At 43.6% G+C, this 25,668-nt stretch overlaps 1 protein-coding gene across 3 annotated transcripts in view; it reads right to left on the minus strand.

The window, feature by feature from the left end:
* FHL3 (four and a half LIM domains 3) overlaps window positions 1-25,115 on the minus strand; it is a 90,788-nt gene extending 65,673 nt beyond the window's left edge. The window contains exons 1-2 of one of the 3 annotated variants that reach the window (XM_068269036.1): window positions 24,961-25,115; window positions 4,234-4,356 (exon numbers count right to left, since the gene is read on the minus strand). The gene's annotated coding sequence lies outside the window, so the exon portion shown is untranslated. Of the gene's footprint in view, window positions 1-4,233; window positions 4,357-10,161; window positions 10,388-24,960 lie in introns of all 3 variants that reach the window. The other 2 variants (XM_068269037.1, XM_068269035.1) reach the window with 2 other exon arrangements.
* Between the last annotated feature and the right edge of the window lie 553 nt (window positions 25,116-25,668).

Below are 25,668 nucleotides of genomic sequence, written 5' to 3' on the forward strand. Positions count from 1 at the left end.
GTACAGCGCTCGTCTCCTGTTGGACTCAAAGCTCTCAAGAGCTACAGCCACTAAGGGCACTCTCAAGGGGCCACCCTTTACAGTAGGAATTGTTAGGAAGTCTTTCCCAAGGACTACTTACAGAATAGGTACTGACCCTAGCCAGGAGTTGAACCCTGATCTCCCATACATGGAGCACATCCCATACACATCCAAAGCATTAAAGGACAAGTGTAATGAGAGTGATATGGAGGCTGCCATATTTATTTCCTTTTAAACAAAACTAGATGCCTTGCCACCCTACTGGTCTATTTGGCTGCAGTAGTGTCTGAATAACACCAGATACAAGCATGCAACTAATCTTTTCAGATCTGACAATAATGTCAGAAACACTGGATCAGCATATGCTTCTTCAGGGGCTATGGTTAAAAGTATTATAGGATGAGCAGGATATCCAGGCAGCTGGTATTGGTTAAAAGGAAATAAATGTGGCAGCCTTCAAATCCCTTCAGTTGTCCTTTAAAGTGGTCTGAAACTCTGACATAACATTCGATAAAAAAAAATATAACTGCTGACTTTCAGACCACTTTAATGGACGTTACAGCAAGATTCACAGCTCTATCAAGGACATGACTGTATTACAGATGCTAGAAACACGTTACAACAGTGTCAGCAAAGTGGGCAAATGGGTGCTGGGGCTGCTGACCTAAGGGACATTCTGTGTCAATATTGCTTCAATGGCTAGATGATTGCATACCCCTAACTCTTCTAGCAACATGCCAGTTGTATTGTTGAGTGTTGGTTGGTTGGAGCAATCACGATAGAAGGTCTGTGTAATAGGTGCTCAGCCTGGCACAGACTTTATTCATGTGGTCAGAAAATGTCCAGTGGTACAGCGTTACTAGTCCTTGGTTCAGGCTACAAAAAGTGATCAGAATGACTGTCCCTTTAACCCCTGCAGCCCTATTTCTTAGCCACCTGAATGATGATGCACTCGCCTCTTCCAGGATGGAGGCTGTCGGGTCAGTAGTAGCCTATGCCTGGAAAACAATTATTTTAAAATGTAATTAGGGCACACCCCCTCTGAAAAGAGACTGGATATCATATGTCCACTGGTTTGGCTGAAACATGTATATAAGAAGCATACATGCAAAAAAAGTTCAAGATGGTTCGGGGGCATTGGATCTCATTTTATAAACGAAAACTAAGCGATTAGCTTTTAACACTGTGGTTATAGCAGCCTACTTGAAGTGGATCTCTGGGGGGTGGCTATGATGGGGGGGGGGGGGCAACTCCGGACTGTGGCTGTATGTTTACACTAGTTCGCCTGGATTGTATCATGCTGTGGTGTCGGACCGCTATATGGAGTGTGAGCAATGCTGTGGTGCTGTTGTCTGCCGCTTAAAGAGAAACTCCAATCGAGTTGACGAAAAAAGCGGAGCACCACTCCTTTAAAAGTCCCTTTATTCCGGTGGGGGAGACAGCAGGTACATGCAGTGGGGGTATCAAGTGCCTGACAGCTGTTTCGCTGGGTTAAACCAGACATACTGCCTCTGAAGAAGCTGGTTTAACCCAGCGAAACAGCTGTCAGGCACTTGATACCCCCACTGCATGTACCTGCTGTCTCCCCCACCGGAATAAAGGGACTTTTAAAGGAGTGGTGCCCCGCTTTTTTCTTCAACTCGATTGGATTACAAGGATTCTGGATGAGCACGCTCTGTGTCCTGGTCCCAGTCCTGGTGTGTCTGCCCTGCTGCATTTGGTGCCAGGTACTGTCACTTCTCTTTGAACTTATAAAGAGAAACTCCAACCTGGAATTTAACTTTATGCCAATAAGTAGCTGATACCCCCTTTTACATGAGAAATATAATGCTTTTCACAAACAGACCATCAGGGGGCGCTGTATGACTGATTTTGTGCTGAAACCCCTTCCACAAGAAGCTCTGGGACCGATGTACTCTGGGCAAACTGCCACAATGTAGCAATGTTCACAGACAGGAAATAGCTGTTTACAGCTGTCTCTAACAGCCAAAACAGCTAGGAGCAGCTACATAACCTGCCCACAGTAAAATGTCACCATGTAATAAATGTCAGAATGTAAATCGGGGAGAGGAAAGATTTTACAATGAGCAAACACTGACTAAATTATTTATACATAATTATGGTAAAAAATGAAGCACTTTTTTTACTACATTATTTTCACTGGAGTTCCTCTTTAAATGTGTATAATGTTTTTCTGTGTAAAAAGACTAATAAAAATATTCTTTACGAAAAAACCTTATGCTCCTGTAGCCTCATGGGAAAAAATGCAGCTGTAAATTCTTGGGAGTCCTCATCTTATGCAGCTCATGATTACCCACGGCTGTGGAGTCAGAGCAATTTTTGGGTACCAGGAGCAGAGGTCTCATAAACTGGAGTTGGATGATCTTGGTACTGATACCACAGCCCTGCGGTTCACACTTTTGTGATCTGAAAGGAATCTTTAGAAAGGGCTGTAGCAGGCTCTTTTAAAGCCATACTGAAATGAGAGAATGAGCTAGATAATCACCTATGGAGAGGGAAGGCTTTGGAGCCCAATGAGCCCTTCTGGTCCTGTCTGCATACCCTCATTCTACCGTTGTCTCCCATTGAATTTCCACACTTACGGGACGGGACTCCTGGGCAGGCTTTAGAAGTACTGATATCTCCGAATGTTTCCAAGGATCAATACTGCGTATGTGTGAGCCTGCAAGGATCTGCTGCTCTCCAGAAGTATTCGGGGATGGAAGGACTTCTGAAGGCTGCCTAGGAAGTTCAACCACAGTGGTCAAAAGTCTTCAATGGAGGTCCTGTGGTGAGGGGATAGAGAGAATCTATAAGATCGTTTTTTTTTTATCTCGCTGCAGTATTGCTTTAAAAAGAACTAAAAAAAGCCTAAACCTTTTCTATCTGGCATTCATGGTGATTCTCCACTGGTAATACTTCTGAATCACTGACCCAGGAGGAGCAAGCAGCCAAATGGCTTTTTTAAAAAAAGGAAAAGACAGGCAGCCAACATCTTCTCCTGGCTCAGGTTTCCTTTACCCAGTTTCTCCTTTATAAACAAATGAGTCAACTATTTCACGAGAAGAAGTGAAGCAACTGAAAAAAATGTACTAAAAAACTCTGGTTAATAAATCAAGAAAGACCAAGATTTACATTCTATTTGTGCATACAGTAACACTGACAGTTAGGTGCCTAGATTCTGGTGAGTGAAGATTTATTTCAAAGCATCTTAACAATTACAGTTTTCGTTGTAGTGAAAAGCAAACACAAAAACTAGTCAAACGCCTCTGAGACAACACAGTAAATGTCATTTGGTAAATATTACATTTTTCTGTGAAGTTGATAAATGTCCAGGCTAATTTAATTTATCTAGCATGCAAAAAAACTCTGTGCACATTCTTTAGCCCTGAGAGTCAAAGGTCCACCTATCAGTGTTGGTGAGCATTTTTAGCACTGCAGTGCAATACAGACTGGTGGAAACAGTAGAAACTCTGCTATCAGAATCTTTATTAGATTTAAAAACAAGAGAGCATCAAGTGAGGCTTGCATAGCCAGAAGCTGCACTGATAATACAGTTCTGTGAGGCTCCCAGCTTAAGGGCCCATTCACACTACAAAGTAGCAAAACATTTTGCGCGGGTGAATTTACTGCGATTAGCGTGGTAAAATCACTGTACACTCCCGTGATTCCCGACGATCACGACCAGTGCTTGTTTAATCACTGTACAGCGATCGCTCGAGAATCGCGACAAAATGCTGCAGGTAACATTATGCGATTGCCGTTAACTGCGATCGGCGGCAATCACGGCAGTGAGATCACTGACATTAGGTTTATATTACGCTAGCGCTTCGGCGATTAGCGGGAATCACCCGCTAATTGCCCTAGTGAGAACGGGCCCTTAGACGGTGCGTTCTCTGAATAAACACCAGCGGGGTGTAACTACAAATCATGCCCTCCCCAGCAAAGCTTTGATGCACTCTTCAGTGTTCACACCTTATCCCTCTCCTATCCCTATGGGATTCGCTGCTTCCCGCACTAAAAAATGCTGCAATGTCATCCGAATCGCTTAGGCAAGCGATTCAGACGGCGGCAGCATTATCCCCTATGGCAGAGTTTCCCTGCGCTATTTGCTTGTGGGGAAACTATGCGGATTCGGCCCGATTTCTGCTGCAAAGGAAATGGGCCCTAAAGTGTACCAGAGCTGAACGATAAAAAAAAATGTATACATACCTAGGGCTTCCTGCTGGAGAGATACGTAGAGGCGCACTTCTTGTGCTTAGACTGGAGCTGACTGATGGAAGTGACGGGACCCGGTTCCCGAAGCTGTAGACAGCGGAGGGTGGCAGCGTGGTGCTGGAGGAAGACACAGGTATGTATAAATCTTTTTTTATCGTTCAGCTCTGAGTCCGTCTAAGGGCCCTTTTACACTTAATGCGTTGCGTTGTGTCCCATTTCAGCAAATGAGACACAACGAGATGCAACTCCTAGGCCCTGTTGCTTCTTGTCCACCCCCCCCCCCCCCCTAGATTGCTGCCCACCTCTTCTGCTCTCCTCATCCCAGCTGGGACAGATCTCCACACATCATATGACAGGAGACATACAGCTGCATCTTCATATCCAATGCTGTCTGCATGACAACAAGCCATATGGCATTGAATCCATGGATGTTAATGCATGTCGCTCCTGTCACATGCTGTGCAGCGTGGGGCCCAGAGAGGTGGGATTTGTCACTGCTATCATGGGAAGAATAATGCTAGGTACACACTATGAGATTTTATGGTCGATTTACTATCAGATTGATTATTTCTAACATGTTCGATTTGCTTTCCGATCGATTTCCACTAACTTTAATATGAAATCGATCGGAAAATGCTCGGAAATCGATCGGAAAGCAAATCGGACGTGTTGGAAAAAATCGATCTGACAGTAAATCGACCATAAAATCTCATAGTGCGTACCCAGCATAAGAGCAACATGCAGCAGACCATGGGAGGGGAGTGTAGGAACACTGGCAAAAAAAAAAAAAAAAGAATTAATGCTGAATAGTCATTTTGTAGGTTAATAGGCGAGTGCAATATCATATTTCTTTTATTCCCGGAGCAAGAAAAAGTTACACTAACAAATAAGGATCACATCGCTGCTGATTAGCTGAAAAACTGGTTAATCCTGTATAAGCTACACTACACCATAACAAATTGAAAATGTGCGTAACTTATCAAAAAGATCTTTTGTCTACTCTATCAAGAGTTCCTGCAGTCCAGTTTCCTGGAAGTGTCACACAGTGAATGTATTCATGGCCTCATGAAAACAAATCCATTTTCTGTCTCGTTGTGTGAAATAGACATATCAACTGCGAGCAAACAGCAAGACCTATCTAGTCCAATCATTTCAAAGAAATTTCATCAGAGCCATATAATTCCAGATCTTTAGGGTTAAACTTAATACATGGCTCCCAGCTCTTCCTTTTTTTGGAAAAACGTATTCTTTTGGTCCCGTTTCCCACCCCTAGGGCTAGAGCGATTTTGTGAGCATTTAGGAAGCGAATCAAAAAGCTTGCGATTTCCCTAAACGCTCAGATAATGTTAATGGATGGGCCAAATTCAACTGGAGTGATTGTGATTACCAAAATCGCAAATACAGAACATGCAGCATTTTTAACGGTTAGCGTTTCTACAATGTAAAGTATATAAACGCTGGCGTAATTGCTCGTCAAAACCTGCACAGAGCGATTTTGCTAGCATTTTTTAATTACTGCACACTGTAAAAAAAATTAAAATTAATTGAAAGGACAAATCAGAATTAAAAACGCTAATTGCTACACAATCGCTGGCAAAACGCTTACACTTTTTAAAATCACTACCAAAATTGCCAGAAAATGCTCATGAAATCGCTTTCAAAATGCTAGCGATTGTGATTAGCGATATCAATTTGTAGTGGGTTCACGGTCTAAGGCTGATTCCATTAGAGCCCGTGGTGTCCAAGTGTGTTTTTTCTGGACACCACAAGCATTTCTATGCATTGTAATAAGTAGCTGCATGCATTACAATGCATATATATGCACTGCAATACAAACAAATGCTTGTGGCATGCTTTTCCTCATAACAGGTTTGCTTTAAACTGGAAAAAGACTAGCACATTACTGATCTATGCTTTCAACAATTTTAACACTTAAGAGGGAATTCTTTTAAAGTAGACCTGAACTCTTGCACAGGACAGAAGGAAAACATAGAGAAATGCACCCTGTATTAAGCGAGTTTAGCCTGTCTTATTCCCATTCACCTGTGACTAATCCCATCTGTAATTTGATCGTTTCAGCTGTGTCAGCTCAGCAATCTTCTCTATCACAGCAGAGCTGCTAATTTGTAAACACAGGATGTTAACCCGAAGTCTGTTTCCTTGAAAGCAGGAAGTAGACACACTGCAGATTTATTGCAGGATTTGTATCAGCTGTAACAAATAAAGGTTTTTCTCCAAAGGTTTTTATGCCGTTGTGCACCTTTAAAGCAGAGGGGAAGTTCTGAGCTCAGGTCCGCTTTAAAGAGACACTGAAGCGAAAAAAAAATTATGATATTATGATTTGTATGAGTAGTACAGCTAAGAAATAAAACATTAAGATCAGATACATCAGTCTAATTGTTTCCAGTACAGGAAGAGTTAAGAAACTCCAGTTGTTATCTCTATGCAAAAAAGCAATTAAGCTCTGTGACTTTCAAAGTCGTGGAGAGGGCTGTTATCTGACTTTTATTATCTCAAGTGTTATTGAACTATTTACTTTTTCTCTGCCAGAGGAGAGGTCATTAGTTCACAGACTGCTCTGAAAGAATCATTTTGAATGCTGAGTGTTGTGTAATCTGCACATATTATAGAATGATGCAATGTTAGAAAAAACACTATATACCTGAAAATAAAAATATAAGAATATTTTCTTTGCTGCTAAACTTCTAGTAATTATTCATAGTACACAACCAATTCATTATATCATATTTTTTTTGCTTCAGTGTCTCTTTAAGGCAGCTTTTACACCCCTGTGCATTCTGGCTGCGTTTTTTCACTTTTTCGATTCTGCGGTTTGCAGTTTTTTGGTACCAAATCTGCTTTTATTTGTGTTTTTGATGCATTTTTTTTAATATGATTTCCCCATACAGACTAATGTAGTCAATTTACATGAGATGAGAATGTGTCTAATTAACTTTGAAATTGGATGTGATTTTTAAGTAAAAAACACAATTTTTCTGTATTTCCATTGCCTTACACAGATGCCCTAATTGCGTGTCAAATGCGGAAACAATTAAACATGTCTGCTGTATTTTTTTCTTCAGAAAAATCGCATCCTAAATGTCATGCCATTGACTTGCATTAGATGTGGGGCAAAAGCAAATTCGCAAAAATGCAAATCACACACAAATTCAGTTATGTGTGGAAAGGTCTTAACTGTGGATATTGGGTAAAAGTTATTTCTGCTTCTATGTCCATGGAGTGAATATTTCCCTCACTTGTCCCTCTAACCTCCAGTTGTAATGTGTTCCAGGGGACAGGAGGTGAAATACCATAAAAACAATAAATAAAAAATAGACCAAGGTTCTAAATCTTTTCTACTCAGCAAAATTATTTTTAACCACTACTCTATCTGTCCCCTTTCAGCACAGGAAGTGAAGGGGATGCTTACAGATTCAGCAGAAAACAACCTAGAGGCCTAGTTCACACTACAAAACACAATCACAGTTGCTACACTTAGTGATTGTGATGTTGAAAAACGATTTTCAGAGTAATTTTTAAAGAAATGTATGTTTCTGCACATTCCTTTAAGAAAAATCACTGTAAAAATGGTACAGGCAGCATGTTTTTGATCTTCTCAAAATCCAAGTACTGCAGTGAGAACACCCTCATAGGGTGAAACAGCTGTGTCGCTTTGCTGATCTCTGGCAAATTGAGCGCAATCGCTCACAGCGTGAGCCAATCATAATTCCTTTGTACATTTTGCAATACCAAATAAAAAACTTACCACTAGAGCTGGGTTAATGCTCACTTGCACACTCTCTTTCTCTCTCTCTCTATACATATACAATGTATATACCGGTATATGTATTTGAATATTTATTTTTATCTGTCAAATTCCTCTAGCTGGTTCATCATAAACAAAGGCGCTTATAAAGATGTGCCTGCCTGTGTTGAAACTTTTGAGAATAAAGGCAAATTAATCAATATAAATTACTGAAATAGGAACTGGTCACTGTGCACTGGATCAGCTACAAAGTAAACCTCCAGTGAAAAATCACAGTCTTCATTCCATTCAAAGCTGTAACCGTGCAATGCATATTGATTTATGTGCTCGAGCCAATCTTATTCTCAGTGGGAAAATATATTACACTGATTGACCATTTGAGAAAATGTGATGATATTCTTAAGTGCCATTTCATGGAGGTCAATGAAAGAATTCACATGATCCAACACAAGTTGTTATTTGATTTATGTAATACACAGTAAACCTTGCAGTAAGGCAGCCACGTTTCATAATTTATGAAAAGGTCTGCATAAAGCTGTCACAAAGAACAGTAGCAAAAAACAGCAAAACAAAATGTGATGGTTTGTAATGTGATACCACCATCATAGTTTGTCTCCCATAATTTGTCTGCTTATTACTGATCCCTAGAAAAAATGCCTCTTGCAAAAAAAGGTTAACCTTAAATTGAACCTGATGTGAGCATGATATGGAGGCTGCCATATTTAATTCCTTTTAAACAATACAAGTTTACCTGGCAGTCCCTTTGATCTCCTGGCATTAGTAGTCTTAGGGTGCGTACAGACATGCGACTATAGTCGTTTAAAACAATCGTTACCGACGGCATTGCCCGACGATCGTTCGTAAAAAGTGCACAAACGATCGTTAAAACGACCGACCAACGAGATATGTCGTTGGTAAAGAACGATCCATTCTGCCAGATCTTTTCCAACGACCATCGTTCAAAAAGTAATGTCTGTACAACGATCGGTCGTTGATCGTTCGTTCTCAAAGCTTTGCACATGCTCAAACAGTTCTTTTTGACACTTGTGTTTGAAATCAGTTTATAAATCATGTTGCGCACGCAACGCTCATTCCAAGATCGTTCGTACACGAACGATGTTCAAAGTAGCCTTTCTTCAAATGATCATCGGCCGATACCTCCTTTAATATCGTTCGTCGTTCAGAACGAACGATCGTTATCGTATGTCTGTACGTACCCTAAGTCACAACCCTGAAACAAGTAAGTGGCTAATCCAGTCAGACTTGAGTCAGAACACCTGATCGTGCAGGGTTTTATGGCTGACATTGGATCAGGGGGACAGCCAGGATACCTGCACTGTTTCAAGGGAAATAAATATGGCAGCCTCCATATCCCTCTCACCTCCGGTTTCCCTTAACATCTCCCATTGATTCTAACCTGATGTCCAACCTTCCTCCAACATTAACCCTTTCCTAATGCCTTAAGCTAAGGCTTGTGCTACACACAAGGGACAACATAATGGAGTGGCTTGAAAGTGGTGGTGAATAATGGGGAGGGGTGTGTGAGTGGTGAGAACAATGCAATTGGGCTGATCATTAAATATCCGGAATGCTGGGTGTTTATATGATGTTGAGAAGCCACTGTGCGCACACTAGGTGCCTGCACAATGCTCGCCCGAGGAGGTATTTATCAGCCACCTTGGCTGAGTTGAATCAATGTGTGTACATAGCTTTGCCCTAAACTGTCCCAAAGTAATCTTCTTCATCTTTTCTAATACTAATTTTCCTTTAGTAATGTTAAACCCGTCCTGATGCCTAACCCTACCCATAAATTTCCCGCTAACCTTGCCTTCTTACTACTACCCCTGTAGCAAACAAAAACCCATTCTGAAGGGATGAGACAAGGCATGGCTGCAGCAAAATGCTTGTGAGCTGAACTCTGCGAACAAAGCTATTAGATCAGACCTGCATTGGAAGAACAGTGGGCAGAACAAACATGGTAGAAGGGCAAGGAAAGGGAGACTACAGCAGCATGAAAGGACCAACTCAGCAGATTGCTGAATATCTGGTGCAGCCAGACAATGGTAACACAAGGCTTACTTAAAGCAGTAGGATCAGCCATACTATGCCAGGGAAAAAAACACATATATAAGTAGATAAATACTTGATCTACTTACATAACACATGTATTATACTGTCCACGTTTTGTTTTCAGTGAATGTTAAATAGTAAATTACGGGAATTCTGTTCCTGGTGGGGGCCATGTCTTTTGCCCACAGTTAAGGCTAACTCGTGATGTCATTTCTGCCCTTTTCTTTTTTTTCTTGTCTCCTCCAATCGCTGAGTCGCCTTAGCCTTGCTTGTAAACACAGGTGAGTAGGGGATTAGGTTTCAGATAAGAAGCTGGCAGGGAAATAAAGGGAAGAGGAAGAATAGATTATAGATAAAAAGAACCCCCAGCATGCAATTCTTTGGCACGACTACTAAAGGGCCAGTGTTCCTTAAAGAGACTCTGTAACAAATTTTTCAGTCTTATTTCTTCTATCCTATAAGTTCCTATGCCTGTTCTAATGTGCTCTGGCTTACTGCAGCTTTTCCTAATTGCACTGTCTCTGTAATAAATCTTATCTACTTTCCTCTGTTGTGTCTGTCGGGCTAAAGCTTGAGTGTGTGGAATGTGCAGGGCTGCTTGTGATTGGTTAGAAGCGATACACACCCTCTGCAGGCCCCCTGCACACTCTGTATGACTCACACACTCTGTTTATGTGAGCCTATTACAAGCTGGCTAGTTTGTTTGTAAACACTGCCTAAAACTGTTAATTACAAGCCAGGATTGCAGCAGGGAGTGGCAGAAACAGTACAGAGGGGCACAGGAGAAAATAAGGAATAGAATGGTATGCTTTTTAGTGTAAGAATATTAGAGTACAGATTCTCTTTAAGTATGTGATAACTCCAAATCAACAGCAGAAAAAGTTTTGAAAGTTTTGAATGCAGGCTTAGCATCTTTATCACTTAATACACTCAGACCAGTTGCTGTTGAAATTTGATTTTTATGGTGACTATACCGCTTTGAAGGAAACTTTAACCAATGTGTTCCAGTGAATTAATGTCAATAAATGTAATTTATAAGTATAGCAGACAATTACTGTAGTGTCTGCACATTCGGTTTTGCCCCATCCTATGTTTCTCCCTCCGTTGTACCCCCTAGGCATTTCTCATCAACTGGCCAGTCGATGAGCCTGTCACGGTCTTTCGTCGAGACCTTCCTCGGTCTGTGCGCCGATGGTTCTCCTCTCTTTGTCAGCACACGCGCAGCTTGTTTTCCAGCGCGGACGTCATCTCTCACGTCATGTGCACGCGCGCGCACACATGATCAACTAGCGGTGACAGTCCGCGGCCATCACTGCACGCATCATTCTACCAGGCCCCTTCTCAATTTTGCCCCATCCTATTTTTCTCCCTCCGTTGTACCCCCTAGGCATTTCTCATCAACTGGCCAGTCGATGAGCCTGTCACGGTCTTTCGTCGAGACCTTCCTCGGTCTGTGCGCCGATGGTTCTCCTCTCTTTGTCAGCACACGCGCAGCTTGTTTTCCAGCGCGGACGTCATCTCTCACGTCATGTGCACGCGCGCGCACACATGATCAACTAGCGGTGACAGTCCGCGGCCATCACCGCACGCATCATTCTACCAGGCCCCTTCTCAATTTTGCACATGCTGTTGCTACAACGGCCGCCACGCACCCGTCATCAAGACGCTCGTGCACTGAAGTTGAACAGTGCACGAGCAGGAAAAGGGGTATTCGAGCTCAGCCAACGGTTCTGCGAACCGGAGCGGATGTGGCGCCATATTGACAGAGCCATGAAAAAGAAAACCTCAGCCATATAGCTGCAACTGACAATTGGGAGCGGCAAAAACACACCGAATAGGATTGAAAAATGATTTGCAATTTGAAAAGGTAATTAACTCAATTAGGTTATTTTGGTTTAGGTTTCCTTTAAGGCAAATCTGCCAAGTCACATAATGCTAAATGCCAATGGCATGGTGCCAGAAGGGACAGCACCAACCAGGCTTCTCCAAGCCAGTGCTCACTGCTCAGGCTGACCAATAAAGTGGGCAGATTAAATCTCCTTCTCATTCCTTGCAAAAAATATAAAAGGGTCCACTTATCATCTTAGGACTTTTGCATCTCCAGTTCCCAGTCTTTCCTTCTACCTTAGGCCTCACTTAGTACGCTTCTTTTTATTCCTACTTGTTTTACGTTCTCTTCTATTTACATCATTCCCTTCATGATGGGAAACCTCTATAACTTCCTGGTTTATCTTTTAAAGGTTCAAAGCCACAGATGGGATGTGACAATATTTTAGGGAATAATATCTGTGATCTATATGTTTTAAAGTCACACACAGTCCCATATCATCTCTAAGGTGTAGTTACCCATTGAGCCACTTAGCCAGTATTATCTTTATAAATTGCAACAACCTCTAGAAACAGGTATTCCTTAAAGGACTTACGAGGCGAATGACAGAAAAAAAGTTAATTATCTTACTGCAATATCAGACCTCAGGGCAGACGATCTGCGGCTCCCTTGTACTTTCCAGCTGCTCTGTTCTCTAAATCCAGTTATTATTAGAGGCCCCAACCCAGCCCAGGGTTGCCTTATCTCAGGACGATTAGAATCGCCGCTTTAAAAAATCCTCTGCCTGTGCAATTTGCATAGCCGTTACTGCGGCTGCGCAGGATTACAGCTCTTCTCGCGGCACATTGCCGCTCTGTATACTCCGTTATACGTCATGTGGGCGTCACCACATGACCGCCCACATGACTGACTGCACGTCAAGCCAGCCGCGTCCCCTCAGCAGAGAATACCAGCGCTGAGTTCACCAGTAGCGTTACATTAGCATCAGCTTTTCAAAACACAACTGCTTAGTAACTACTTAGTAACAGCCTGCTAGTGGGTCCCAGGCCTTAAGGTTGAATTCTCACTTGTCTATTTTTCTGTATGTTTTCTGCATAGGAAAAGTGAGAATCAATGTGATTCATTGGGCTAGTTCACACTTAAATGCATTTTTTACATACAGCAATGCAGCACTGTAAGAAAATTCATGCAGAAAAATGCATGCAAAAAACATAGACAAGTGTGAATCCACCCTAAGGCCTGAAACCCACTAGTAGCGCTTTTCAAAGTGCTTGAGATTAGCTCTTGCTAATGTAATGCTATGCTTGTGATCCCACTTGAACAATGTGACTTTTTATAAAAATAACCAATAGCATTACATTAGCAAGAGTTTTTTAAATCACAATCGCTTAGAAAAGCACTGCTAGTGGATTCTAGGTCTTAGTGATTTCATAAAAGTCCGCCATAGCATTGCATTAGCAAGAGCTTTTCAAATCACTAGCGCTTAGAAAAAGCTGCTAGTGGCTTTGAGCCCTTAGAGATAATTGTTTCAAGGAAGGACACTTGGGTTCTCTTCCCTAGTGTAACAAACAGCAAACTGCTGTTTGTTGAACCAAGAAACAGGACTTGCGTGTCTTCCAAACGATAGCGATTATGCTTATGAAATAAAATGACCTTTCACTAGCAATAATTGTGCGTGGGCCCATTTCCACAGGTCTATCCTCTATCTATCCCTATCACTTGCTAAAAGATTACCTGAGAAGTACAAAATGAATTAAGCTTTCGAAGCCAATACAAACTTTTGTGGTGACCAAAGTTCATACTAGAATTTATTAAAATGCAAACCTATTCCTACCTTACCTACTACCCCTGGCTAATAAAACTAGCCATTCACTAGCCACCTTGGAGGTCAGTCAGGTCTACCTTGGTTAGGCAGCGCTTGGTGGTGCACTTTTCCTGCAGGTCCACCACTTCTGCTAGCATGAAACTCCAACACAGTAGAAAAAGGCACTCCACAGGCTTCAAACTTTCATTTGCGGTTTAATCGAGCATGGACACACACATACATGTTACGGGTCACCTGAGCCTTCCTCAAGTGTCTAATAGAACTAGCCTCCTGCTACTCTAGATCTAAACTCCTAAATGATACTTTATCCTAACCAATATCTCTAACTAAAATTCACCTTCTGTCATCTTCACCCCTTCCCTTTTCTCTAGGATGTGCAATGCAATGCCGCAGAGTGCAAGTAGCCTAAAGCTGGCAATAGTTATTTGTTTATTATTTTGGGGAATGAAAAAAGACATACGTCCATCGAGTTCAACCAGAAAACAAAGAACAACACCAGCCTGCTCCCTCACATATCCCTGATGATCCATTTAGGTGATTTGGCGGACGACCGACCATCTGATTCGGTGCCACCAGGAGCATGCCCGATCGACGATGCAACCGATTTTGGGACAAAATTGATCGCATGTCTCGGTGGGACGTGCTGCAAGATGTAGGTCTGACTTGCTCGATTGGGTGCACGGTGGTAATGGCGAAACCCCTGGTGCTGTTCCCCCTAATGTAAAATGTTCTCCCACGGTGACCGATGCAGTATACTTCACCTGTCCGTGTCCGCTGCTGGCTCTGTTTTCATACACACGTCCCACGTGGTTGTCATCTAAACGTGAGTGCGTGTGTGACGTCACACATGCGCCCATGTATATGCTGGCACCCACACGGGGCATGTGTATGAAGACGGTGCCAGTGCTGAACATAGACAGGTAAAGTATACTGCCCCGGGCACCGGGGAGGGGGGGATATTTTACATTAGGTGGGGACAGAGGAAAGTGTTGAGGCGATGTTACTTTGTTGATTCCCTGACATTTCATGCTAAGAACCGGCCTGTTGTGTATGAGCAGACAACCGGTCTCTCTCTCCGATCAGATTCAATCAGAGAGAGAGATCTGTCTCTTGGTCAATCTGCCCATACATCATCTGATGTATGCGCACCTTAACTCTCAGCAGTCAGTTGCATTCATATTTCACCTGTTTGGCTTTAGTAAAATGAAATGCAACTTCTGATTATTGTAGTTTTGCTATGTATGTCATCAATGCTCTTTGCAGGGCCGGCGCTACAATAGAGGCAAAGGGGGCAACTGCCCCGGGGCCCCCAACCTCTACAGGGGCCTCGCGTTGCCGACCCTGCTAAATTATGCCTGCTTCCCCAGCTCGCACTGCTCCCCGGGGCCCTTGTGTGAAGCTGCAACAGTAATTAACCTATCCTGGTGGGCGGTGGCGGCTACACAGTCCGGGGCACTCTCTCTCCACGCAGTCCTCCTCCTCCTCTTTGACCCGGCGCATGTTTACACATAACATGCACCGGGTCATAGAGAAGGAGGAGGACTGTATGGAGAGAGAGTGCCCCGGACTTTGTAGCCGCCGCCCGCCGGGATAGGTTACTTACTGTTGCGGCTTCACACAAGGGCCCCGGGGCAGAGAAAAAAGGTAATGCGGGGCGGGGCAAGGGGAGGCGGTGTATTAGTCAGGGGCCCCTGATTTAGTTTGCCCAGGGCCCCCAGAGCCTCTTAAACTGGCCCTGGCTCTTTGTCTACCTTTTGTTTTAGTAAGGCACATAAGCATGTGTAGCACAAAATCCAGTAATTATGTGCAATGGAATGGACTATTACTCAAAATAAGAAAAACATGATATGTATATTTTTATGTTTGGCCAAAGCATGTCTGGAGGTTGGATGACCTTGCTGAAACATAGATAGGATGAATGAAGAAATGTATGGAAGTTCACAACTTAACAGGACATTGCTGCACAAACACAACCACTGATAGAGAAGGAAATGGGACAATGCAGATAATGAAGTCTTCCTCATGAAGGTCTCTAGTCAGCTATTATCAACTTCCTCAAAGTATAGCAACTTACCCATCATGAAAAACAGGTCGTGAGAGAGGGTCACATTCAGAGGAATAATGGTCTGGGCTAACAACACAGTCGTATCACAAACATCTCTTATAATAAAAAGGTTGTATATCATCTTTTAATGAAATCATAAACAGCCAGTTTTAGTAAACCCTCTCTAGTCATTGATAAGGAGCACAAGTGACCCAGCAACCCTAGAGTAGAGATTTAAAAATGATCTGATACTTGGTGGTAAACAATTTCAACCCTCACCTGGTTCACATTTCAACCAGATGATGATTGGTGAATGGTTGGTAAATTGGCAGATGTGTGATTACAGTCATGTGTACTATCTTTTTTAGGTATATGATAAACTCATCAGTTCAAACATTTATTTTAAAACATAATGGGTAAACACACTTTCCTCAGCTGAAAGTATTTGTCAACCCAGAACCTTAAAGAGAATCTGTACTCTAATATTCTTACAATAAAAAGCATACCATTCTATTCATTATTTTCTCCTGTGCCCCTCTGTGCTGTTTCTGCCACTCTCTGCTGCAATCCTGGCTTGTAATTAACAGTTTTAGGCAGTGTTTACAAACAAACTAACCAGCTTCTAATAGGCTCAGCTAAGCATAGTGTATGAGTCATTCAGAGTATGCAGGGGGCCTGCAGAGGGTGTGTATCGCTTCCACCAATCACAAGCAGCCCTGCACATTCCACACAATCAAGCTTTAGCCCGACAAACAGGACAGAGGAAAGATACATTGATTTATTACAGAGACAGTGCAGTTAGGAAAGACTGCAGTAAGCCAGAGCAGATTAGAACAGGCATAGGAACTTATAGGATAGAAGAACTAAGGCTGAAAAATTTGTTACAGAGTCTCTTTAAAGTCATGGTACCTAACCAAAGATGACACTGCAGAGGCAATAGGAGAAGATGTAAAGCCTTGTACACACGTATGAGGTATGTTGCCTGATCCCTTGGGATGGGGTGGGGGAGGAGGCATGCTGTAGAAGTGCTAGATTCTTGGCAGAGCCACCTCAGCCGAAAACCATCTAGCATGTGTACAGGGTATGGCTACTGTCCTATACCAGCAAGCTAGTGTGGCTGGTCTTATGTACACAGATGTTTTCAGTTAAAACTTCAGCCCTCTCATTGAAATGAACAGTCACCAGTCTTGCTTTCACTTGTTCTTGTAGATAAACACCACAGACAGTCCATGTACACTTCCTGCAACAGCTAATTTCCTGACCATATGATGCAATCCCTAGCTTATTCACACAGTTTGACAAAAAGCTAAAGAGCAACACGGGTACTGAGGTAAAATGTGTTGGTATATTTTTATTTAAAGCAAACTGGAGGCCCCATCCCATACAAAAAGTTAGATACTTACATAAAAAGAGTGGAAGCATTCCAAAGGCTTCCTACATCCTTGGCAATGCTCCCCTTCATGCATGAGCACAGCTGTACTGCGCCTGTGCGAGTAATGTCGGGCCTGCGCAGTAGCATGGAGACGTTCATGGACAAGCATCTCTGGCTTATTGTACAAGCGCAGCCGTATTGCAGAAATCCACCAACATGCACAGGTGGGGTAATTAGTGTCTCAGCAGAGTTGATTAACTACATCTGTGGATTTCTACAAAACATGCACAGTTGGTGGGCCTTGAAGACAGGGTTGGGGAACACTGCTTTAAAGGACACTGTGAGGAAACGCGGAAAAGCCGCCGTCTCTCAGGGTGAGGCTGCTGTTTCCACGTCCTGCATGACGTCACAACGCGGAAAAACCGCCGCATGCCGCATAGGCAAAGCGGCGGAATCTGCCTTGGGAACGGCGGAATCCGCCTTGGGAACGGCGGAATCCGCATTGGAAGCGGCTCCCACGCTCGATTCACTGGATACATTGCAAGGCAGTACTGGTGTGGCTGGGACTGATAGTCCTCCAAGATTCAGAGTGACACGCGCGCGCGCACTGAGGCAAAGCTTATATAGCAGCCAGAAGTAGGTCAGCTGACCAAGCTGGTCAGCTGACAATTCTGAGCCCTCTCATTGGTCCAGCACTTAGGGAGGGGCTGGAGAGTGGCTGTGTATATATACTGCTGGCTGTTCAGTTGCTGGTTGTCTGGCGTTGCGATCATTACGTGGTAGCACGCAGACCTGAGTCAGATCCGAAAGTGTGCCGGGACCAGCTGGAGCTGTAATCCTACACTTAGCTAGATTTGTGGATAGTTTAAAGTACTAGTTTGATTGCGATTATCTGTTATGACCTTCTGCCTGCCTGACCATTCTCCTGAATACTGATCCTGTACTTTGTCTTTCTGATACTCTGTTCAAATCCCGGCTCGTCCTTAGACTCTGCATCTGCCTTCTGATTTTGTACCTCGATATTTCTGATACCCTGTTGCCGAACCCTGCCTGTACTTCAGACTTTCGCCTCTGCCTTCTGAATCTGTACTTTATCTGTCCATGTGTTTACGACCTGGCTTGTCCGACCTCGAGAACAGACCTTACTGTTAGAGGCGGTTCCCAGTCCTGATAGGGACACTCCCTCTTGAGTGTCACTCTCGTTCTGTCGTTCCTTCTCTCAGCCTGACTCCTCCCTCCGGGAGAGTCCAGAAGGAATTGGGCAGTACTCATTACTGCTCTGAGGCTCAGTCCTCTCTTTACGACTGTTTGCACCAAACACTCTGCTTAGGTGTCCAGAGGTTAGCTTGTATATCGGATTATTGGTGATACTGCAGATCATGTATAAGCTGGTATATATCTGTATTTCCAGTGATACTGCAGATCACCGGTAATCAGATCCTCTCTGTGCTACACCGATCGTTACAGACACCCAGTGTTCTCCCCAGAATTTTTTTCCTGCCGGGTGGCATGAAAAAGTACAGTAAAGGAATGCAGGGCCGGCGCTTCTCTGCACAATTCTGCTTACAGCAGAGAAGAAGGTGAGCCAATGACAGTCGGGTGCTTACCAAAACTAGCCGGGTGCAGCACCCGGCTAAAAGAGCCTGGGTAGAACATTGCCACCCAAGCTGAGAGGGATATGGAGGTTGCCATGTTTATTTCCTTTAAACAATACTAGTTGCTTGGCTGTCCTGCTGATCCTCTTTTAGCCATAGACCCTGAGCAAGCATACAGCTAATCCAGTCAGACTTCAGTCGGAAACATCTGATCTGCGTTCTTGTTCAGGCAGGGTCTGTGGCTAAAAGAGGATCAGCAGAACAGCCAGGCCACTGGTACTGTTTAAAAGGAAAAAAGGGTATGGGATATGGCAGTCCCCATATCCCTCTCTCACTTCAGGATCCCTTTAAGTTTTAGCCCACACAGGATGACCTTAAGAGTGTTCCAAGTGCAATGCATTCAGCAGCAGCCCTGACGGACAGGCTGCTATTGAGCACTAATAGTTAAATAGCATTTAGTATGATCACTTTGTTAAATTAACTTAGTCAGCCAAGAGAGATATGTTTATACTTGTCAGTAGTGACAAGGAAGCTAAAGAAAATAAATCATTAAAGAAATGTTTTGGCAGAATACATGGTGGAAATGTAGGCATTCATACTGAAGAGAGCTCCCCCTGTGGGCATCCCATATGTATTCCGTGTAAGCTCCAAGCCAAGACTCCCATCACGGCTTTGTAAAATCTGAGATCCAGTACTCTGACAGAAGTAAAACTCCAGCCAAAACCATTAAATACCCATGCTAGTATGTTTGTATCAAAAACATAAAATAAACAGAGCAGGTCACTTTAGAATGTTCCATTTTAGTAGAAAATAAAGCTTGTTTGAGCAAGCATAAGGGAGGGCTCAACCTTTTGAGCAAGATGCAAACATTTTTTCTAATGTGAATTTCTAGATACTATGCATATAAGTCTGGATTTATGAAACTGGGAGAGAGGGGAGGCAGGCACTCAGCTAGTCCTGTGGATGTAGTGAGCCTGGCGACTGTTATAATGTAATTCCAGCAGGTGTTACGTGCTCAAGACAAAGCAGAGCTACACATTGCAAAAATTCAAAAAGAAAAAAGCATGGATGTCTGGCACTGTAACTTTAATGCAAACAGCAGGTGTACAACAGGTGAATCATAATGCAAGTACAAAATGCATGAGTCTGTGCAAATGGATGGTACTTATCGTGCTCTACTGGAATGGGGAGGCAACTGTGGGCGCCAGAGGGTGCACGGCCTTACGACCGTTTCGCAATGGGGTGAGCCTTGCTTCCTCGGAGGCTAACGTGCACAAGTCTGGATTTAAACATGTGCATTTTCCTACAGTAGCCAATGAATGTTAAGGAGAAAGTGCACATGGTGTGCAAAATTATGCTGCAGGGTTGAACGTTTTTTCATGCATATGAAAAAATGCACAAGATGTGTTTTTTGACTAAATTGCCCATATATCTAGGAACGTATGAGCAGATCCAAGATACAGATCTTCCTCTGATCAAATCTTTTCAGAGGGAGATCTGTTGGCTACCCATACACCGCAGACCGATTCCCACTATATTTCAGCATAAAATCTAACAGGAATTGGCAGGCCTGGATTTACATCACAGGTACAAATGGACACAGATGTCCTTTCACCCTAGACTTGGCTCTCCATCAACCAACAAACCTCCGCTGAACTGCACCGCAAGTGTGCTGGCTGGTTTAGCAGTCACTTCTCCCTTACTTTCCTTGCCCGTCATAGGTAGCTACAGGTGCCCCTTAGCATTAGGTAGCAAGAGGTACCGTTTATATTAAGTTGCCCCTGACTAAAGGGAGATCTCTTCAGTGGAATTTATGCTCTGCTTAGAACTCTGCATAGGGAAGGAGGCATGTGAGGAAGGAAGTGAGCAGCTTTTCCATCATCAGACGCATGTAGGCACGTGCCTTACGGTTAATCCAGCCCTGGGGATCAGCCTCACAACTCCGCCGATTCCGTCTGCCTGGTCACCCCCAAAGGTAAATGTCCCCCCACAGTGCCTATGCAGTGACTGCCATGACTTCCTGTCTCTTCAGATGTCTTCCCCGAGTGCCGCCATCATACAAAGCCACTAAATGGTGGTGCATATACCACATAGTATCATCACACTTACACATGCCTGGTGCCACATGGGGAGATAGTGGGGGGGGGGGGGGGAGTCACGACAGTTGGACAGGTGAGATTTTATTGCAATATTACTGCTGCACACCCGATCAACCACATCAACTTCGATTTTCCAGCTTGCTCAATCTATACATTTTACCAATTTCGGTTCAAAATTTTTGCAGCACAGATTTTTATACAATTTGATAAAAGTATCACTCGTTATTGGCTGCCTCAGTCATGTCCCTGTCGCTCTGTCGGCTCTCTGCCTCCCCGCATTACAACAGAATGTGTTGTCAGCTGTACAACTGACTCAGCGTCTGTACAGCCTTGGCCCAGCAATGTTGCCTGAGGGATTGGGTCTTGGTTCCCATCGGGCAACATCAATCCAGCATGGGTACAAGCCTTTAGAGGAGTTATCAGACTTCTTAGAGATACGATGGAGAAACAGGAGACAAAGAACTCACATATATTTATAAGGGCTCTTTCAGACAGGCACCGCCTGACAGCTGCTTTCCTGAGGAGGCTGGGCTCATGCTAGCGCTAAGCACCAAGTACTGGCACTAGACAGGCGGCCCCCCATGGAGTCACATCTGAGTGCAGCCGTGCTCAGACGCGACATGTGGCGGTCCTCTGCAGTCGGCTAGCATCAGTGCATGTCAGTGCTTGACACACATGGTATTACAACCACTGCAATTTGGCTGCAATTTAAATTGCACCTGAATTGCACTGGCGGGCAACAGATGGGACTCTGAACTTCTCGGCAAGCGCACAGTTCAACCTCCCGTCTGGAAGAGGCCTAAAACAGTTATAAACCTATAATAGGTGACCTACCTCTGCCTTTCACTGTGATCTTGCTGCCCTTTTCTCAGAATATAAGGTATCTATACATCTAGCGATGATGGGCATATTCGACCAAGAGATGAATCTCTAATTGAATCTGATTAGAGAGAGATCTGTCAGCTGCCCATACACCTCAGGCCGATTCCCGATCAATTTCTTGCTGAAATTGATCTGGAATCGATCTTGTGGTGCCGTAACCGCCACTGTCCCCCTAATGTGCAATGTACCCTTGTGGTCTCCCGTGCACTATAAATTACCTGTCCGTGGCGGGCGCTCATCCTCCGCTGTCTTCCCCTGCCTCCAGGCGTTGTCTTTCGTCCACACACACTCCCCACGTTGTTGCCGGAGTAACGCAGGCACGTATGTGAAGTCACACACGCACCCGTATTACTCAGTCAACCATGTGGGGCACATGTATGGATGAAAGACAGCGCCCGGAGCCAGCAGCGGCCATGGACAGGTAATGTATAGTACACTGGTGGAGGGTTACATTGCACATTAGGGGAGAAAGCATTAGGGGTTTCATCGCTTTCGTCGCTCATCCCGTTATCGCTTGCTATTCGAGCAAGTCGGCCCTACATTGTCCGACCGATTGCGACCAATAAGGCACAAAATTGGTTGCTTTGTCGATTGGGCATGCAGTGATGTCGCCTGATGTATGGCCACCTATATCCTTCTGTTTATAAAACCCTAACACCCTAGAAACAATTGAGCAGGGAAATGCTCTAATAAAGGAGGGTGAAATAGCTATTCATATGCGTCACAATGGATGCAAGCAATGATATGTCTACCATAACTCAGCGATACCTAACTAGGAGGCGTATTCATTAAAATACATTAAAATTTATGTGCACAGACAACACTTGTAAATTTTAGTGAATGTTGCATAAATTACGTGCATTATATACAATCGGCTTGATTCACAAAAGCATGATAACTCAGTTATCACGCCTAAAAGCTTTGCAAGTGCAAACTAGAGTGCTAAGTAGTTTGCACGTGCAGACTTGGGTGCTAAGTAGTTTGTACGTGCAAAGCGGCTTTTCACTGCCGTGCTAACACTTAGCCTTTAGTGAATCGAGCCCAATACGTGCTACAATGCTTACTCCTCTACGTGCATAACGCCGGTTACACAAGAAACACACGTGTCCTGTGTATAATGGGAGTTGTGCAAATTACATAACGTGCGTTACACGTGTGTAATTTGTGTAATGTCCATAGACATTTTTTTGCCCTGCCTGCCCACATACATTTTAACATACTTTGGTGAATATACCCGGTGGTGATAACTTACAGGAGGATTGTTGGGTGAGGCATCTTCCACTGATTTGCATTAATATAAACATCTTCAACATACCAGGGCAAGGTTTTCAGTACAGAAAACCCAGACTTTCTATCAGAGGATAACACAACACAAAAAAGAAATTCAATTATAAGCCACGTCATGGCAATGCTACCACTTATTTTTTTTAACTACGAAAACCAGTATTAAACGAAATACAGAAATTAGATTATTTTCATTGCTTTATAAATAGGCACCTTAGAATTGAATCAAGAGGTTTTGAAGAAAGGAGAGAAGCGGGCACTGCTGCATAAAATCCCTTTATTGTGGCCGGGTTACAGAGTGGTTGCAGTGGGGGGAGAGGGTTGCCTGACAGCTGTTTCGCAGGTATGCAACCTGCTTCTTCAGAGGCCTCTGAAGAAGCAGGTTGCATACCTGCGAAACAGCTGTCAGGCAACCCTCTCCCCCCACTGCAACCACTCTGTAACCCGGCCACAATAAAGGGATTTTATGCAGCAGTGCCCACTTCTCTCCTTTCTTCAAGACGCTGTCGCATATCGGTGCACGTTGCAGGTAAGCCCACTTGTGGCCGTTCCATCCCTGCCGCATACTGGTGCCAGTTCTTTCTATTTTTTCTTTCCTAACCAATATCTTGAATCAAGAGGTTGTTCTTCTTACTTGTTCCACTCAGAGGCTATAGAAGCAGGGGTCAGGATCAAGCAGGAGAAGAGATTGGTAAGGTGTGCCATTTCAGGATATAATGAAAACAATTTGTAATAATTATAGGCTGTTGGCTAGAATGATATGTAATGTTACCTAGAGGAAGATACAGCATCACTTGCATCAGACAACTAGTCTAATCGTTTGCTCGTAACCACACAGTAAGTTCTTAAAACAGAAAATATACCTAAAAAATGGAATAGCACCTGGTACCAGCATATTAAGGAGTGATTCTAAGCTTTGTACTAAGCTCAGACAGAATATTGTCAGCTCTAAAAATGAATAATCCCTTCTTATTTTATGAATGGTCAGGCTGCTGTAGTCGTCTTTTAAGAAAAGGTTCACACTTATGTCTGCAGGAAATGCAGATGAATACCAGCAATCGTGTTGCCGCACAATATGTATGTTTGACTGCGATTCAACGCAGGCTTTTTTTTACAGTAGCCAGTGAATTTCAATGGGGAATCACATGTAGTGGTGCAGGTTGTATCTTTTTAAAATGTATACAGAAGTGCGGATGGCTCCTGAAAACTCAGCAGCCACATAGGAAAGCATTACTAGCGTTTCCACATGCGATTTTGATTTTATCAAGGGTGACCCCTGCGTGAAACTTCATGCTAAAGTTTGAAAAAAGCTAAGCATCTCTTCCAGGGATGGATGTCCATTATTTCCCAGCTGCAAAAGCGTTCATAGACATTTTAAAGTACCATATGGTAAAATGATGCCTCTGTGTCTACAATTTACAATTATTTTTTGATTTTCTTTTGTCTGCCAGCTCCCCCTCCTATTAGCTATGAACCCATTTCCTGTGGACAAGTTCCCTTTAGGGCCTTTTTGTACTTGCTGTGATTTACTCCAAAAAGTGATTTGCAGCCGTTTTTTCCGATTGCAACAGCACCACGATTTACATGTAAATCGCAGTGCTCATTTTCCATTAGCGTATTTCTATGCTTCCAAATTCGCAATCGTCGGTCTACGTGATTTTTGATGCGATCCTGCTGTGTTCCCGGCGGTTTACAGCGCAATCGAGTAGAAACGGAAGGTTGCGCGATTGCATCGCAGCATGATTTTGCGTGCGATCACGCTACCTAGTGGAAAAGGAGAAACCATAAAATGAGTTAACATCATATGTGAGCGTGGGGCAGCTGAAGAAACAAATGACTTCACAAACGGATTCTGGAACTCTTGGAATTCAACAGAAAAATGAGACCCATTTGGCTAACAAAGGACATAATGCGCGATCCTTTGTGGCTGCAGGGATTAGACCTCAAGAGACTTACCTCTGCTTTTGATCTTTAGGTGTCTTGTGATCACAGAGCAGCCTCGCTATCTCCTGGGGGTGAGAAAAATGACACGGACGTAAAGGAGCTCCAGACACACGCGTGTAAATCCACTACCTACTGCAGAAGTCTGATCAGTTACTCACAGAGGAAATGACTAAGAAGAGAGGACTAGCCCTAATTCCTAAGGTACGGCTGATTAACATAGGCAAGCGCCGCCTAGCCCACTGTTTGCTATGTGACAGGGGCGGGCAGTGGGGAGTGACAATGACCAGACTGGTACCTGGCTCGTAAATCTCTGCAGCAGTAACTCGTTCATTGCTGGAGGAGACTATTGCACAATGTCACAGATATTTTCCATATGCATCTGACTTTCATCAGAAACTGAAGTTCATCCGAAGGAGGACACCGCGGTTTAAAAAATTACAAATCCAATGATGTTACCATAGGTCTTTTTGTTACTGTAAAGTATTGCCTTTCTGTTTTTGACATGCATAGAAATAAAAATTTGACATGCATAGAAATAAAATGCATAGGTCCGCCACATTGTATAATATAAAAAAATGTAATAGTTAATAACAAAGTATACCTTCAGATATATCCAAAATAATTATGGCGCTATGCTTTGGCCGATATGCCCCTCACAACCTCCTACCCCGTCGCCTCCATTAACGCTGCGCAACATCGCCCGCATTGTCAGCGTGCATG

The sequence above is a fragment of the Hyperolius riggenbachi genome, chromosome 2, assembly GCF_040937935.1.
Source record: "Hyperolius riggenbachi isolate aHypRig1 chromosome 2, aHypRig1.pri, whole genome shotgun sequence".
NCBI lineage: Eukaryota > Metazoa > Chordata > Amphibia > Anura > Hyperoliidae > Hyperolius > Hyperolius riggenbachi.